This window comes from Kogia breviceps, chromosome 4, assembly GCF_026419965.1.
Source record: "Kogia breviceps isolate mKogBre1 chromosome 4, mKogBre1 haplotype 1, whole genome shotgun sequence".
In the NCBI taxonomy this organism is placed as follows: domain Eukaryota; kingdom Metazoa; phylum Chordata; class Mammalia; order Artiodactyla; family Physeteridae; genus Kogia; species Kogia breviceps.
In genome coordinates, this window is record NC_081313.1 from 29368933 (window position 1) to 29387694 (window position 18762).

The 18762-nt window shown below is 36.1% G+C and overlaps 1 long non-coding RNA gene across 1 annotated transcript in view; it reads left to right on the plus strand.

Moving 5' to 3' along the window:
- Positions 1–14590, plus strand: part of LOC131755383 (uncharacterized) — an 89874-nt gene extending 75284 nt beyond the window's left edge. Inside the window, exon 4 of the long non-coding RNA XR_010840102.1 lies at positions 14517–14590. This is a non-coding gene — a long non-coding RNA (uncharacterized lncRNA). The remainder of the gene's footprint in view (positions 1–14516) is intronic.
- Positions 14591–18762: the final 4172 nt, after the last annotated feature.

Sequence of the window (18762 nt, forward strand, 5' to 3'; positions counted from 1 at the left end):
CCCTGATAACGAATAGTACCGGTTATCCTTCTCCAAATAAATACTCTAGGAACTGAATTATACTTCTGACCAAGATGGAGCAACAGGATCAGATTAATTCTCCCACCTTTAAACAATCAATCAGTGAAGAAAATATACGAAGCAATAGTTTTCAAGACACTGGCTATCATACATTGAATAACTGTGATTCCTAAAAAAAGGAGACAAGTGAGATGAGCCCTATATTTACCCTTGCTTGCTGTCTTAAGAGAGATTCCAGTCTATAGTGCAGAAAAGGGAAAAGGTAGGTGGAGCCTGGGTGATTCCCTGACTTGGGAGGGAGCTGAAAGTCTGGCATGAACAACGTGACTAGAGTTCACAGGAAAGAGTACTGGGAAAGAAAAAGTTGTACAGAGCTATCTGAAGATCTGAGGAGTTTTCCTTGAATCTTCAGTTGAGTACAGATGAGCATATGCATGTGAGGAAACTGCCTTAGACCAGGGACAGAATCACCTGGAATGGGTAGAGGAAGAGTACCTGGCACTCATACAGGATCAGAATAGTTCTTGTACCCAGAAATCACACTGGAAAACCTCATGATTCATGGGGCAATGGGTAAAGTACTCAGAAGGATATTGTCTTGGTAGTGGCAAATCATTAGTTCTATACTGAGGACTGTTCTGATCCCACCTAATAAATCATAAAGCAAGACTTGAAAAAATCAAATTCTTTCCACATAACATAACTATGTCCCAGAACAAAGTGCAAGAGTATTTATGTAAGTATCGTAAAAGTAAAACTTATAACAAGGTAAAATTGACAATGACAGCCATCAAATAAAAAATTACCAGGCATGCAAATTATTACTAGGGATCAGAAAAAATACAGCCTCATAGTAAAGGAAATAATCAGTCAATCGAAATAAACTCAGAACTAAATATGTTAGAATTAGCAGACAAGAATATCGAAATAGTGATTATAACTATATTTGATATTTTCAAAATGTTAAATGATGACATGAAAGATATAAAAAATAGACCCAAATAGAAATACAATGTCTAAAGTAAAAAATACACTGGGTGCGATTAGCAGAAGATTGAACATTGGAGATTTTAAAAATTAGTGAATTTTCAGGTAGACTGATAGATACTATCTAAAATGTAATGTGTAGAAAAACAGATTTTTAAAAAGTGAACAGAGTATCAGTGAGCTCTTGGACAACTTCAGGTGAACGAATATATGTGTAATTTGAGTTAACAAGAGATGAGAGAATCAGGAGAAGGCAGAAAAAATATTTGAAAAAATAATAGCCAAAAAATTTTCAAGTTTGATGAAAATTATAAACCCACAAATTCAAGCACAAGAAAAATAAAGAAAGCTACACCAAGGCACATCATAATCAAATCAAATTCTTCAAAACCAATGACTTATATACTGAAAACAATAAAACATTGCTTAGAAAAATTGAAAACCAAAATTAATAGAGATATATTGGGTTGGCCAAAAAGTTCGTTCAGGTTTTTCCATAACATCTTAAAATGTTATGATGAACTTTTTGGTCAACCCGATATATTGGATATGAATCTAGAGATATATTCATGGGTTGGAAGACTCAGTATTATTAAGATTTCAATTATCTCCAAGTTGATTTGTAGATTCAACACAATCCCAATCAAAATTTCAGCAGGATTTTTGATAGAAATTGACAAATTCATTCTAAAATTCAGATGGAAATGCATAGGACCTAGACTAGCCAAGATAATTTTGAGAAAGAACAACGAAATTAGAGGACTAACACCACTTGGTATCAAGACATTACAAAGTTACAGTAATCAACTCAATGAGATGTTGGCACCAAGATAGAAATATAGATCAATGGAAAAGAATGAGCCCCCAAATAGATGAACACATATATACACAACTGATTTTTGAGAAAAGTATAAAGACAATTCAATGAGGGAAAAAATAGACTTTTCAGCAAGAGATGCTGAACATTTGGATATCCACAGGCAAAAAATTGAACTTGGACCTGTATCTCCCATCACCATACAAAAATTCCATCACCATACAAAAATTAACTCAAAATGGATCATAGACCTACATGTAAAACCAGGAACTATAAAACTTCTAGTGGAAAACAAGGGAAAAAAATCTTTGTGACCTTGGATTAGGCAAAGATTTCATAGATAGGATATGAGCGGCTCATAGGTATGAGAGTCATAAAATGAATGATATGATGTTATGACTCATTGGCATGAGTCATAAAAGGAAATGATATATTGAACTCTGTCCGAATTTAAAACTTCTGCTCCTCAAAGGACACTGTTAAGAAACTAAAAAGACAAATTACAGACTGGAAGAAAATATTTATAAATAATATATCTGATAAAGGATTTATATCCAGAATATAATAACAAACTCAAAATTTAATAAAAAGAAAACAACTCAATTTTTAATGTTTTAGAATCAATTTCAATTTTGAAAAACAAGGCTTTTAAAAAAATTTCATTAGGGAAAGACAATTTATAAATTTATAAATTATAAAAAACATAATTTAAAACCAGAATTTCTGTCAAATAAACTCTACCTTAATTTCCAAGCCACTGTGGCTACAAGAGACAGATATCAATATATAACAAATAGGATAACAAAGAGAATTGGGACTAAAACTAAATAAACAAACAGATAGTTACTAAAATAAAACTCTTAACTAAGTCAGTTGCAAAGAGATATGCAGAATACTTATAGAATGAGTTGCATCTTAAGATATATTCAGCAATATCTTATCTCTATTGGCTACTTAATAAACTGATGCAAAAAACATTTTTTTTGTAAGAGTAGAGGAAGGCAGATGGGTTGCACATGCACAACGCTTTTATTACCTATGCATGAAAACATTAAGGTCATCTCCTGAGAGTTGGGGAAGGGAAGATGTCAGTCATCCACGGAGAAGTGGAAAATATAGAGAAGGCTGGAATCATCATATGCATGGTATACATAGAAATACATTTAGAAATTACCAGAAAATCCAAATTAAAAATACTTTGATCCTATCTTCTTAAGCCAATGAGAAATATCTTAAAATTACACTTTTTTGATATTTAAATTCAGTCTTCCAAATTGCCTCCTGAGTCTAGAAATGTGATAAAATTCCTTGAACTATTCTTCTCTCACTCTTGCTCTCTTATATTCTCTTGGTGACAGGGATGGAGAAGATGGGTTCACTATAAAGCTAAGAAATCCTCAAGATAGTAAAATATGGTAAAGAAACAAACAATCAATAGCTTCAAGGGTATATCTTTACTGAGAATATGTTTGGCCTAATCACCCATTCTTTGCAGTTCTACATTATTTTATTATGATTACATATATTAAGAATAAAAACCCTAAGGCAATCTAAATATGTATATCAAGTATATATATGCTATGAACCAAAAAACCAAAATCTAATTGTCTATCCAGACCTGATGACTGCTTAGGGCATCCATGATGAGTTGTAGTCTTCAATTAAGGGACTAGGTGGTCTAGGGGGTCTTGTTTCTCCTATGCTTTCAAATGACACAAGAACTTTTTAAGACTTCCATCAAATGTTTTACTGATGAAGCTTTTGGGGTTTCACACAAATCTTGCTTGTGGATCTCAGACACTGCTATGCAGGTCTAGCAAGTTATTGGACTCAGACTCAAAGCATTATTGGGTGAACCAGAACCAAATTCTCCCTAAAGAAGGAATGGAAATTTAAAGAGTTCCAAAAGCAAAATGAAGGACAGCTCTTAGCTTTTGACTAATTTGTGTGACAAAACAGTCACAAACCCATGAAGGAACCTACATTGTCAGTTCTACTGGAAAGAATATATTTTAAAATATTAAGTCTTTGTGCTTTTCTAAAAAACACCAAATGTATCTGTTCACACCTGAATGTTACCAAACAGTTTTAGTTAATACTAAACAGTTAAATTTTGACTACCAAACAACTTTAATTAATACTTTCCCATTACATCTTCAAGTGTACTTTCTCCAGATATTTTTTTTTCCTGGAAAAATAAGGCTAATTTTTGCCTTTGTTTTATTTTGTTAAGATCAAATACAAGCCTGTATAATATGCCAGTTTTGCTGGTGCTGCATTATCAGTAAAATGCAACTAATTGGATCCTGAGTAATAAACTAACAAATATTTTAGGCAGAACATAAATTTTACACAGCTTGAAATACCCATCACCCTCTGCTTGGGATGGGATCCTATCTTTTTCTCCATCTTTCTCTGGCTACTGACCAGAACCAAGAAATACAGATGTGCATGAAAATTGTTTTTAATTTAAAAATTAACAAATTTTTAGTGCCTAAGGAAGGGGGCTACACAAATGTCTTGAAGGCCTTACATATATTTTTGACCAAATAAATTGTCATTTTATTTGAAAAGATTTCTCTCACACCTTCTCGAAGAAGTCTTTAAAAACCGATTCTAGAACAGGAACCACATTCACAGAAAGACAAGATGAAAAGGCAGAGGGCTATATACCAGATGAAGGAACAAAATAAAACCCCAGAAAAACAACTAAATGAAGTGGAGATAGGCAACCTTCCAGAAAAAGAATTCAGAATGGTAGTGAAGATGGTCCAGGACCTCAGAGAAAGAATGGAGGCAAAGATCAAGAAGATGCAAGAAATGTTTAACAAAGACCTAGAAGAATGAAAGAACAAACAAACAGAGATGAACAATACAATAACTGAAATGAAAACTACACTAGAAGGAATCAATAGCAGAATAACTGAGGCAGAAGAACGGATAAGTGACCTGGAAGACAAAATGGTGGAATTCACTTCTGTGGAACAGACTAAAGAAAAAAGAATGAAAAGAGATAAAGAAAGCCTAAGAGACCTCTGGGACAATATTAAATCCAACAATGTTCACATTATAGGGGTCCCAGAAGGAGAAGAGAGAGAGGAAGTACCAGAAAAAATATTTGAAGAGATTATAGTCGAAAACTTCCCTAACATGGGAAAGGAAATAGCCACCCAAGTCCAGGAAGCGCAGAGAGTCCCATACAGGATAAACCCAAGGAGAAACACACCGAGACACATAGTAATCAAATTGGCAAAAATTAAAGACAAAGAAAAATTATTGAAAGCAGCAAGGGAAAAATGACAAATAACATACAAGGGAGCTCCCATAAGGTAAACAGCTGATTTCTCAGCAGAAACTCTATAAGCCAGAGGGAGTGGCATGATATACTTAAAGTGATGAAAGGGAAGAACTGACAAACAAGATTACTCTACCCCTCAAGGATCTCATTCATATTCGATGGAGAAATCAAAAGCTTTACAGACAAGCAAAAGCTAAGAGAATTCAGCACCACCAAACCAGCTCTACAACAAATGCTAAAGGAACTTCTCTAAGTGGGAAACACAAGAGAAGAAAAGGACCTACAAAAACCAGCCCAAAACAATTATGAAAAGGAAGATACATATCGAAAATTACCTGAAACGTGAATGGATTAAATGCTCCAACCAAAAGACAGAGGCTTACTGAATGGATACAAAAACAAGACCCATATATATGCTGTCTACAAGAGACCCACTTCAGACCTAGGAACACATACAGTTTGAAAGTGGGGGGATAGAAAAAGATATTCCATGCAAATGGAAATCAAAAGAAAGCTGGAGTAGCAATACTAATATCAGATAAAATAGACTTTAAAATAAAGAATGTTACAAGAGACAAGGAAGGACACTACATAACGATCAAGGGATTAATCCAACAAGAAGATATAACAATTATAAGTATATATGCACCCAACATAGGAGCACCTCAATACATAAGGCAACTTCTAACAGCTATAAAAGGGGAAATCGACAGTAACAAAATAATAGTGGGGGACTTTAGCACCTCACTTACACCAATGGACAGATCATCCAAAATGAAAATAAATAAGGAAACAGAAGCTTTAAATGACACAATAGACCAGATAGATTTAATTGATATTTATAGGACATTCCATCCAAAAACAGCAGATTACACTTTCTTCTCAAGTGCGCACGGAACATTCTCCAGGATAGATCACATCTTGGGTCACAAATCAAGCCTCAGTAAATTTAAGAAAATTGAAATCATATGAAGCATCTTTTCTGACCACAACACTATGAGATTAGAAATGAATTGCAGGGGAAAAAACATAAAAAACACAAACACATGGAGGCTAGACAATACGTTACTAAATAACAAAGAGATCACTGAAGAAATCAAAGACGAAATCAAAAAATACCTAGAGACAAATGACAATGAAAACACGATGATCCAAAACCTATGGGATGCAGCAAAAGCAGTTCTAAGAGGGTAGTTTATACCTATACAAGCCTACCTCAAGAAACAAGAAAAATCTCAAGTAAACGATCTAAACTTACACCTAAAGGAATGGGAGAAAGAAGAACAAACAAAACCCAAAGTTAGTAGAGGGAAAGAAATCATAAAGATCAGAGCAGAAATAAATGAAATAGAAACAAAGAAAGCAATAGCAGAGATCAATAAAACTAAAAGCTTGTTCTTTGAGAAGATAAACAGAATTGATAAACCATTAGCCAGACTCATCAAGAAAAAGAGGGAGAGGACTCAAATCAATAAAATTAGAAATGAAAAAGGAGAAGTTACAACAGACACCGCAGAAATACAAATCATCCTAAGAGACTACTACAAGCAACCTATACCAATAAAATGGACAACCTGGAAGAAATGGACAAATTCCTAGAAAGGTATAACCTTCCCAGACTGAAGCAGGAAGACCAGTCACAAGTAATGAAATTGAAACTGTGATTAAAAATCTTCCAACATACAAAAGTCCAGGACCAGATGGCTTCACAGGTGAATTCTATCAAACATTTAGAGAAGAGCTAACACCCATCCTTCTCAAACTCTTCCAAAAAATTGCAGAGGAAGGAACACTCCCAAACTCATTCTGTGAGGCCACCATCACCCTTATACCAAAACCAGACAAAGATACTACAAAAAAAGAAAATTACAGACCAATATCAGTGATGAATATAGATGTAAAAATCCTCAACAAAATACTAGTAAACAGAATCCAACAACACATTAAAAGGATCAAGTGGGATTTATCCCAGGTATGCAAGGATTCTTCAATATATGCAAATCAATCAATGTGATACACCATATTAACAAATTGAAGAATAAAAACCATATGAACATCTCAATAGATGCAGAAAAAGCTTTTGACAAAATTCAACACCCATTTATGATAAAAACTCTCCAGAAAGTGGGCATAGAGGGAAACTACCTCAACATAATAAAGGCCATATATGACAAACCCACAGCAAACATCATTCTCAATGATGAAAAACTGAAAGCATTTCCTCTAAGATCAAGAACGAGACAAGGATGTCCACTCTCACCACTATTATTCAACAAAGTTTTGGAAGTCCCAGCCACAGCAATCAGAGAAGAAAAAGAAATAAAAAGAATACAAATTGGAAAAAAAGAAATAAAACTGTCACTGTTTGCAGATGACATGATACTATACATAGAGACTCCTAAAAATGCCACCAGAAAACTACTAGAGCTAATCAATGAATTTGGTAAGTTGCAGGATACAAAATTAATGTGCAGAAATCTCTTGCATTCCTATACACTAATGATGAAAAATCTGAAAGAGAGATTAAGGAAACACTCCCACTTACAATTGCAAGAAAAAGAATAAAATACCTAGGAATAAACCTACCTAGGGAGACAAAGGACCTGTTTGCAGAAAACTATAAGACACTGATGAAAGAATTAAGGATGATACCAACAGATGGAGAGATATACCATGTTCTTGGATTGGAAGAATCAATATTGTGAAAATGACTATACTACCCAAAGCAATCTACAGATTCAATGCAATCCCTATCAAATTACCAATGGCATTTTTTATGGAACTAGAACAAATCATCTTAAAATTTGTATGGAGACACAAAAGACCCCGAATAGCCAAAGCAGTCTTGAGGGGAAAAAATGGAGCTGGAGGAATCAGACTCCCTGACTTCAGACTGTACTACAAAGCTATAGTAATCAAGACAATATGATACTGGCACAAAAAGAGAAACATAGATCAATGGAACAAGATAGAAAGCCCAGAGATAAACCCACGCACCTGTGGTCAACTAATCTATGGCAAAGGAGGCAAAGATATACATCTATGACAAAGGAGGCAAAGATATACAATGGAGAAAAGACAGTCTCTTCAATAAGTGGTGCTGGGAAAACTGGACAGCTACATGTAAAAGAATGAAATTAGAACACTGCCTAACACCATACACAAAAATAATGTCAAAATGGATTCATGACCTAAATGTAAGACTGGACACTATAAAACTCTTAGAGAAAAACATAAGAAGAACACTCTTTGACATAAATCACAGCAAGATCTTTTTTGATCCACCTCCTAAAATAATGGAAATAAAAAGAAAAATAAACAAATGAAACTTCAAAGCTTTTGCACAGCAAAGGAAACCATAAACAAGATGAAAAGAGAACCCTCAGAATGGGAGAAAATATTTGCAAGTGAATCAACGGACAAAGAATTAATTTCCAAAATATATAAACAGCTCATGCAGCTCAATAGTAAAGAAACAAATGACCCAATCCAAAAATGGGCAGAAGACCTAAATAGACATTTCTCCAAAGAAGACATACAGATGGCCAAGAAGAACATGAAAAGCTCCTCAACATCACTCACTAATTATTAGAGAAATGCAAATCAAAACTACAATGAGGTATCACCTCACACCAGTTAGAATGGGCATCATCAGAAAATCTACAAACAACAAGTGCTGGAGAGGGTATGGAGAAAAGGGAACCCTCTTGCACTGTTGGTGGGAATATAAATTGATACAGCCACTATGGAGAACAGTATGGAGGTTCCTTAAAAAACTATAAGTAGAATTACCATATGATCCAGCAATCCCACTACTGGGCATATACCCAGAGAAAACCATAGTTCAAAAAGACACATGCACCCCAATGTTCATTGCAGCACTATTTACAATAGCCAGTTCATGGAAGCAACCTAAATGCCCATCCATAGATGAATGGATAAAGAAGTGGTACATATATACAATGGAATATTACTCAGCCATAAAAAGGAACGAAACTGAGTCATTTGTTGAGATGTGGATGGATCTAGAGACTGTCATACAGAGTGAAGTAAGTCAGAAGGAGAAAAACAAATATCGTATATTAATGCATGTACGTGGAACCTAGAAAAATGGTACAGATTAACCGATTTGCAGGGCAGAAGTTGAGACACAGATGTAGAGAAAAAACCTATGGGTACCAAGGTGGGGGGGGAACCACAGTGGGGTGGGGATGGTGGTGTGCAAAAAACAAAATACCCATTCTAGGAGAGGTAATGTCAACATACTGAATTATAAATAATCTCTGAAATGAAATATTTGGATGAATCATCACTTTCTGTGTTTTTGTTTTATGAAGTTCACCTTTCAAATATTATTTTGATGTTTACCTTGTCCAAAATCAAAGACATGAAAGCATTCTAATGAGCTGTTGGCTAGTTTCCTTTGTCCTTAACATATATCCCAACTTCTGTTCTTTAAACTGGTACAGGAATTTACCAATAGTTACCAAAATTCAGTTTTTATTGAATTAAGAGTGTTTATACCAGAAATAAGAAAAATAAAGCTTATCAGAAGACCATGATCTTTGTACTATTTATCCAGCTGTCCCTCTTAGAACTTACTGCCTGTTGCTTGGAACAACATTTTCCTTCTTGCCTATGAGATCCTGAGATGTTGGATTTGGTGTTTGTTTATATATTCTTGTATTCAAAATATCAAGAACTACATCTCTGGGCAACTAAAAAATTGAGGACAGCAGTGAGCAAACAAAGTCCCTGCTCTTTGGAACTTCTGCTACATGAGGAGTGTGCAGTGAAAGCATAAGTAAGGAGCTGTTGGTTAGAAAGTGGTCCTTGAGGGGGAATTTTCTGGCAGTCCAGTGGACTCCGGGCTTTCACTACCGAGGGCCCGTATTCGATCCCTAGTTGGGTTAGGGTTAGGGTAATAAGATCCCACATCCCATAAGCCACGCAGCGCAGCAACCCCCACCCCAAAAAAGTGATGCTTGAGTATTCCTTTCCTATCTTGGGGAGCTTTCTACAGTGGAAGGATCCACGTCTCTTGGGACTCTGGCAGATAAACTCTTGGTGAGTTGGACATGGGCTGGTGTCTCACCTTCCTCGGTGCTGTTTCACTTCCTGGGGTTTGGCCACAACATGCAACATCTGGGCTCCTACTCTCAGACTCTAGGCAGACTCTGTGTTTCACCTTCCTTTCTTTTTACCAGCCCTTGCCTAGTTACTGGAGTAAAACTTGTCTCCTCTCTCTTTTATTCTTCACTCCCCCCTTCATTTCATTTTATTAAACCTACAGATGACTTTTGAACATAAGAGTAATAAGAATAAAACGTTTTGTTAAGCCCAACTAAAACCCTGTGGTTTGAAATAAAATGAGCCAAAATTAATAAACCGTGACAGCAAACTTGCTACAAAGCCCTCACAGGCACTTAGAATTCTCCTTTAGGAAGTCTGCATCTGTCTTTGCATCCTACTTTAATGAACTTTGCTTCTTGGTAGTCCCCCCTTTTCACTGAGCTGGACCACTTAAATTAACCTGTGGTTGGAGTTAGGCCCCCTCCAGTCTAGAACATGACCAGTTCAGACTGTAGTTGGACAAGATTTAAGGGAATCCAGCCACACATCTCCTAAAAGTCACGTTTTACTGGTGAATGAGCATAAACACCAGTAGGCTGAGGTCTGAGAACATGCATTATTGTTAGGATTATTGTTTTTGTTGTCTTCACTTTTAGGAAACTCTTCCAATAGCTCCAAGTCATACCTTAGTTTATGAGCTATTGTTACAAACAATGTCTCTCAAAATGAGACTCCAAATGAACTACATCAGAATCACAAGCTGTATTTATTTTTTAAATTAATTAATTAATTATTTTGGGCTGTGTTGGATCTTCATTGCTGTGCACATGGACTTTCTCTAGTTGCGGCCAGCAGGGGCTCCTCTTCGTTGCGGTGCACGGGCTTCTCATTGCAGTGGCTTCTCTTGTTGCAGAGCACAAGCTCTAGGCACGTGGGCTTCAGTAGTTGTGGCTCATCAGCTTAGTTGCTCCGTAGCATGTGTGATCTTCCCCGACCAGGGATCGAACCCGTAAACTCCGCACTGGCAGGTGGATTCCCAACCACTGCATCACCAGGGAAGCCCCACAAGCTGTATTTCTTTAAAATTTCTTTAAAATTTAAAATTTCTTTAAAATGCCAGTTTCCTGGGCCTCATATCATATTGTTTAAAATCTGTAGGGTTGGGTTGGGGTTGGGGCCTCTCTATGCATTTCTGATACATACTCCAGTTTTAGATCCTTACAGGTCACAGAAACAGTTAAAATACATTTGTGTGTTTACATACATTATTTTTTAGAATTGCCATTTTGTTTCTCTGAGTAAATGGGACCAGAGGAAGTAGATTAAAAGGAAAATTGATTTTTAAAAAATCACTCTCTAAAGGAATTAGTATTGTGAAACTTTGCATTCATGTGACTGGAACTTTACTTTTCCACATGTGCATAATTTTTGCAAGTCCTTCTTTATACTTCAACCTAAACTTAGACTATGTTATTTCATTTCTACCTGGTTCTACTGAGCAGTTACTCATTATTCAGCAAACAACCATTGAGGGTCTTCTATGGGCCCCACACTGTCCTGAGATTGGAGATGCCTTTAAGGACCTTACGTTTGAGAAGTGCAGTAGACCGAGTATTGGAGTCAAATAGGTAACTAGGGAATTATGATACAATAAGGCAAGCACCATGATGAGATGTGCACAACACTCAAGCAAAATAAACTACACAAATAAGTCATATTCTGACCACAGCACTTATCTCCTGACTTCTGCAGCTGCAGAGTCACCCACCATGGGCATGGTTTGTGGTCTCCTGCCACCGGCAGAGGCTCAACACAGTATCTCTTTTAGTAAGCCTTCAGAAAAAAGAGTGTTTATACTTACACAAAAGAAAAGCAGTTTAGACACAATTGTAACTGGAATAAAAAATCTCCAGCCTTAAAGGACTTTTTCTGAACAGGGGAAGTAAAAATGTTTCTACTGCTCTTCTTACTTTTAAAAAGTTAGTAGGCATGGTCACTGCTCAAAAATAAAATAAGGATATGCTAGAGAAATGTTTGTTGATTCTTTATATTGCTAGGGGTGGAGTCTTGATGTAATTGGCCCATTGTTTAGCAAAGCAACTTGATCAGAATTGGGATTTGCAGACTTATTCCCTGTTCCTGGTTTGGTTGGCTTGGTTTGGAATTAGATCAGGGTTTCTCAGCATCTGCATTACTGACATTTTAAGCTGGATAATTCTTTGTTATGGGAACCTGTCCTGTACAGTGTAGGATATTTAGCAGCCTCCTTGGCCTCTACCCATTAGATGCCAGTAGAACCTCACTGCTCAGTCATGACAATCAAAATTGTCTCCAGATATTGACAAATTTCCCCTGGGGAAGGGGTAAAATTGTCTCCAGTGAAGAACCACTGGGTTAGATGGATAGTTTTCTCTGCACTAGAAAGTAACAGCAATTGGGGGATGTTAAGCTGACATCTAGGAAGACAGAAAAAGGAGAGGCAGCTCCCAGTAGCATAGCAGCAGGCCTGGCTTGAGAAACTATGAGTGAGAGGGAAGACATTGGATTTATAAGAAGAGTAATGTCTAATATTGCTTCCTGTTTGGGGATGAACTGAAATTTCTCTTCTTCTTTTTTTTTTTAAACCCACAAATATCCAGTAAAATTCTATTGCTTAACAGTGAGGCAATTGTGGCCTCCTCTACCTGAGCCCCCTACCCCTACCCCACCTCCTGGTGAAATCATTTGGCATTGCAGCCCAGAATTCTGGGCAGTGACCAAGAGTGAAGTGAACAGAGGCCCAAGACGACCCTAGGAGCTCTGGGTAGAAGCCATAGGACAATGGAGAAGCTGCACAGACTTAGTTAGATGTAGACTTGAAACATACTTCCCTTTCCCCAAATATTGCAGGAAGGAAGGCAACCATTGTGGTGGAGGAGATAGGCAGACACTAGAAAGAATAACTGATGACAGTAAATTGTGTCTTTCCCTTTCTTGGAAATGTCTTTAAATATAGTAGCAGGTGAACATATTTCAGATGGATTAAGCACCATATTTTCTGTATGTATGGGAAAGGATTAGAAAACCTTTTGGAAGATGTTTCTAAATTGATGATTTTAAAGCAAGACATGAATATCAAAACAGTGAAAACTAGGTATTTTAATTATTTTTTAAAATGAATGACTTAGGTAAAATTTCTAAAAATTTATTTACTGAGGAGAAACTCTAAGCATACAAAAGAAATCCTTAGTTTTTTTGCTCATTGTTGAATTCGGATGGTGAGGATAGCAGTAATCCTTCCTTTAGCCAATTTATTTTTCAAATGTGGTTACTATCATTTTAGTAAAAAATACATATATATGTATATATATTTGTTATATGAATGTATCAGTATGTTAGGTGACCTCATTTCAACTCAGAAATTTAAGCAGATGGATTCAATATAAACCAGATAAGATGATCTTCCTGCAGAAGTCACTCTAACACGGTAGGATTTCTTTAGGCTGATGGTATGACTAGGACCTATAATGTTATCAAGACTTGAACAAATGTGAAGGGAAGAGAACTGGAGCCCAGCATTTCCTACTTCTATTAGTCCTGAGAGATACTCTGAGAAATCAAATATACAGAAAAAAAGTTTGAGACATGTCATATAGTAGGCTCCCTTCTTGGAGTTTCATGATTCACATTAATACATAAAAACTCTGAGAAGTCCCACAAAAATAAACAGTTTAACTTCACTTACCCCCAAATTTCCAAGCTTATTTATTATTCTATGGGATACACTTTGAATTACACCACTGTATGCTAATCAATGGTTTTAACATCTGAAGAAAGAATGAGTAAGCAGAAGTGTATTTGGTAAGGAAGGGGAAGGCTGGCTTGGAATCAAGAAAGGGAAAAACCCCAAGATTAAGAATGTAATGTGTCAGCTACCTTTAGCACTGTATAGGGGACTCTGACTGATGAACACGGGTGTTCTGGTTTGATTGGTAGGCACGCACCCAGCATGCAAATGGATATGCCAAGACTTTTGAGTTTGATACAATAGCCATGAGGATCATTCAGATACTCCTTTGATTCTATACTCAGCAAGCAACTTTCTGGCTGTGATTTGGCTTTCCATATAACTTTATCTGTAGGGAGAAAAAGCAATGATATTGTTCCAGTGCATTTGATAATTTCCTTTTGCAAATCATTCAATAAACCTCTGGCATGGGTCTCTTGTGAGCTCCATCAGCTGAGTCCAGTTAATCCTAACTGCTTCAGGGAACTCCAGAAAACATCAGCTTTGCACCTGCAAGCTCAGGACTGATCTTTGGTTTTAATGATTCTTCCTAGGTACTAGCATCTTCCATTCTCAAACCCAGCTTGAATGGCCTCCTTTAAAAATGCTTCTCTTCACTCCTATTAACTACAACCAAATGACAAAGGTGAGTTTTGGAAAAGAAAGTTCTTAAAACAATGACAACACAACAAATCTCATGTATAAACCTGTGCTTCTCAAACTGGGAAATGTAGGTACATGGCACTGAGCAAAGATACACACAAAGCCCCAAGACAAACATGGTGAGTCTTCCAGGACTGCCCATTTTATTCGACCTAAAAATTACTTTTGTATTGAAACAAACATGGATATACCTTGGAATAGAATGAAAAACCCCTTTGAAATTTTAGGATAAAATGTGAAACATCAAAAATTTCACACTTGTGGAAGACCACTTTGGACTTTGCCCTCAAGACTGCCCTGGAAAGGGGATGGTGGCATGGTAGTAATTATCATTATCTGTGATGGAAAATCGTGGGGGTCATGGCTTAAGAAAAATTTAAAAGGAAAGAGGAAAAATGCCTAACACTTTTCAAATAGCTACTATGGGCCAAGCATTTTAGATAAATGATCACACAAAACTCACCACTATCAGGTAAGCATGCTATATATTTGTAAATGAAAGTGTAGTAGCAATGGTGGAGCCAAAATTTGGATCCAAATCTTCTTTCTCTGTGTTCCTGCTACTACATCAGGAGTGTTCTAAACAATGAATTGCCATACATTAGTGTAGATTCTGCAAACTTGATTTATAAAGAGCCACATGATAAATATTTCAAGCTTTGTAGCCATATGGTCTCTGTCACAGCTACTCAAGTCTGCCGTTGCAATGTTAAAGTAGTCATAGATGATATATAAATGAATGAATGCCTGGGTTCCAAGAAAAATTTATGACACTGAAGCTTGAATTTCTTTTAATTGTTGCATATCATGAAATGTTCTTCTTTTTCTCTTTTCCAAGTATTCAAAACCCATTCTTAGCTCATGTGCCATACAAAAACCCGACCATAGTTTGCCAGCTTCTGCATTAATGAGTTGTAAAACTCAATTTAGTGAGTTGCTTCCAATATTAAAAAATTTAAAAGATACAAAATAGAACAGAAAAGAAGAGAAAATGTCACAATATATCATATACGGTAACTGTGTCATGAAACTTATGACAGGCACCATGAATTTATGTATCTACAAGAGAGAAAAAAAGGTTGACATTTATTAGTTCAAGATCCCATCAACTGTAACATGCATCCCAATTTTAGACATGTTACTATGTAAAAAATTATGTATCTTATAATGACAATATAATGAAATACAATTTACATATATGAGTGTGTGTGTGTGTATCCTAGTAGAGGATATAAAATATATTTTTCACCGTAAGTCATAGTCCACACCACACAGCCACTGCCTATGCCATGCCTTTTGAAATAAAGAAATGAAAATGAAATTTAAAAGATGATTCAGATTCTACCATCTTAAAATAAAATAAATTATTTTTCCAAATTTCTTTCCAGTTCTTGCCAGAATGCATACCTAATTTTAACTTAGCTGTAATCATAGCAGAAGCACAATTCATATTCTGGGTTTTTCTTCTGTACATTTTTAGGTTGCTACTTAATTTTTGCCATTATCACTTTTAATGGCTGCATCATATCTAATTGAAATTGGTAATTTCTCATGCATAATTTACCAAGCCATTTTTCTATTAACTGTTAGGTTGCTTTCTATTTTTCCATAGGTCCATAATGAATACCTTTAGATTCTAGCCTGTTCTTTTCTTGGAATTTTTATTATTTTGTCAAATGGTACAAATGCTTCATGACTCTTTAGATGTATTGCCAAATAAACTTTAAAAAAAATTTTTTATTGAAGTATAGTTGATCTACAATGTTGTGTTAGTTTCTGGTGTACAGCAAAGTGATTCAGTTATACATGTATGTGTGTGTGTGTGTGTATACATATATATATATTTTTTCCTTTCCATTGTGGCTTATTACAAGATATTGAATATAGTTCCCTATGCTATACAGTAGGGCCTTGTTGTTTATCTATTTTATATATAGTAGTTTGTATCTGCTAATCCCAAACTCCTAATTTATCCCTTCCCCACCCCCTTTCCTCTTTGGTTACCACAAGTTTGTTTTTTATGTCTGTGAGTCTGTTTCTGTTTTGTAAATAAGTTCATTTGTATCATATTTTAGATTCTACATATAAGTGATATCATATGGTATTTCTCTTTCTCTGTCTGACTTCACTTAGTATGATAATCTCTAGGTCCATCCATATTGCTGCAAATGACATTATTTCATTCTTTTTATGGCTGAGTAATAGTCCACTGTATATGTATATATACATGTATATGTATATTCCACATCTTCTTCATCCATTCATCTGTCGATGGACATTTAGGTTGCTTCCATGTCTTGGCTATTGTAAATAGTGCTGCTGTGAACATTGGGGTGCATGTATATTTTAGAATTAGAGTTATCTCCTGATATATGCCCAGGAGTGGGATTGCTGGATCAAATGGCAACTCTATTTTTTAGTTTTTTAAGGAACCTCAATACTGTTTTCCATAGTGGGTTTTACCAATTTACATTCCCACCAATTGTATAGGAGGGTTCCCTTTTCTCCACACCCTCTCCAGCATTCGTTATTTGTAGACATTTTATTGATGGCCATTTTGACCAGTGTGAGGAGATACCTCATTGTAGTTTTGATTTGCCTTCCTCTGATAATTAGCGATGCTGAGCATCTTTTCATGTGCCTATTGGCCATCTGTATGTCTTCTTTGGAGAAATGTCTATTTAGATCTTCTGCCCATTTTTTTATTGAGTTGTTTGGTTTGTTGTTGTTATTGAGTTGTATGAGCTGTTTGTATATTTTGGAAATTAAGCCCTTGTCGATTGCATCTTTTGCAAATATTTCCTCCCATTTCATAGGCTGTCTTTTCCTTTTGTTTATGGTTTCCTTTGCTGTGCAAAAGCTTGTAAGTTTGATTAGGTTCCATTTGTTTCTTTTTGCTTTTATTTCTATTGCCTTAGGAGATTGACCTAAGAAAACTTTGCTATGATTTATATCAGAGAATATTTTGCCTATGTTCTCTTCTAGGAGTTTTATGGTATCCTGTGTTACATTTAAGTCTTCAAGCCATTTCGAGTTTATTTTGTGTATGGTATGAGGGCATATTCTAACTTCATTGATTTACATGCTGCTTTCCCCAAATAGTTTCTTAAATGGGGGGAATAATTTACATGTTTAATATATCTCAGCATTGTTTTAAATTTTGAAGACAAATGCTTAAAGGAATAAAAAATGGATGTTTTCCTATTAAGAGATAATGGATTTTGCATCTGGAACTTCAAAAATAATGATTCTCTTCAAAGAAATAAATCCCAGGAATTAATCGTTAGCTTAGATGAGAAAAAAAAAAGTGGAATGGTAGGGTAGGTCCACGCCCTCTCAGTTGATTTCACTCCACCAGTGGGCAGAACAAGTAGCAAGTGAATCTACTCCATGCCCCATGACATGGGACTGTTCTTTTAGGAGGATGTGAAGGATAAAAAGGGCAAAGAAGCAAAGATGGCTTCAATGAGGCCTGCCTGGGCCACTGGAAAAGTTGCACATTTTATAGAGCTAGAGAAATTGGGAGGGAAAACCTGTTTTGAGTGGGGAAGTGATTCCCCTCATTTCAGATATGCTGAGTTCATGATTTCCAAGAGTGGGGTACAGGATAAGAGTGGGAGAATAGAACTGGCAATACAGTAGTAGAATCATTAGCATAAAGGTGATGATCATTTTATCTATGAGAGAGACAAGCTCTCAGAGAAGGAGAGAGAGGGGGAGAGGGAAGAAGAGGCAGATGGTGAGGGAGAGAGAGAAAGAGACAGACAAAAAGACAGAGGTGGCAAGAGAAGAGAGCAAAAGGCAGAAGCCCAGTTTTAAAGAGCAGGAGGAAGCAGAGTTGATGAAGGAAAGGGAGAAAGGCAGTCAGAAGAGTATATCAGAAAGCACAGAGGAAAGTGTTTCAAGGTGAGCACGACCAACGAAAACACACACTTCTACAAAGTGATGAGGAATTTTGATTGGCTGGCAGGAAAGACTGAATTTGACATGAAGGATCTTTTAAGAGTGCATATTGGGATGGGAGGAAATAGAAGCCATTTCTTCGGAGAAATGGAGGAGAAGAAATGGATGTTATGAATGTAGGCTATCAGTTCCAGGTGGATGACACCTCAATGAAAAAAAAAGTGGCAAGGAAGT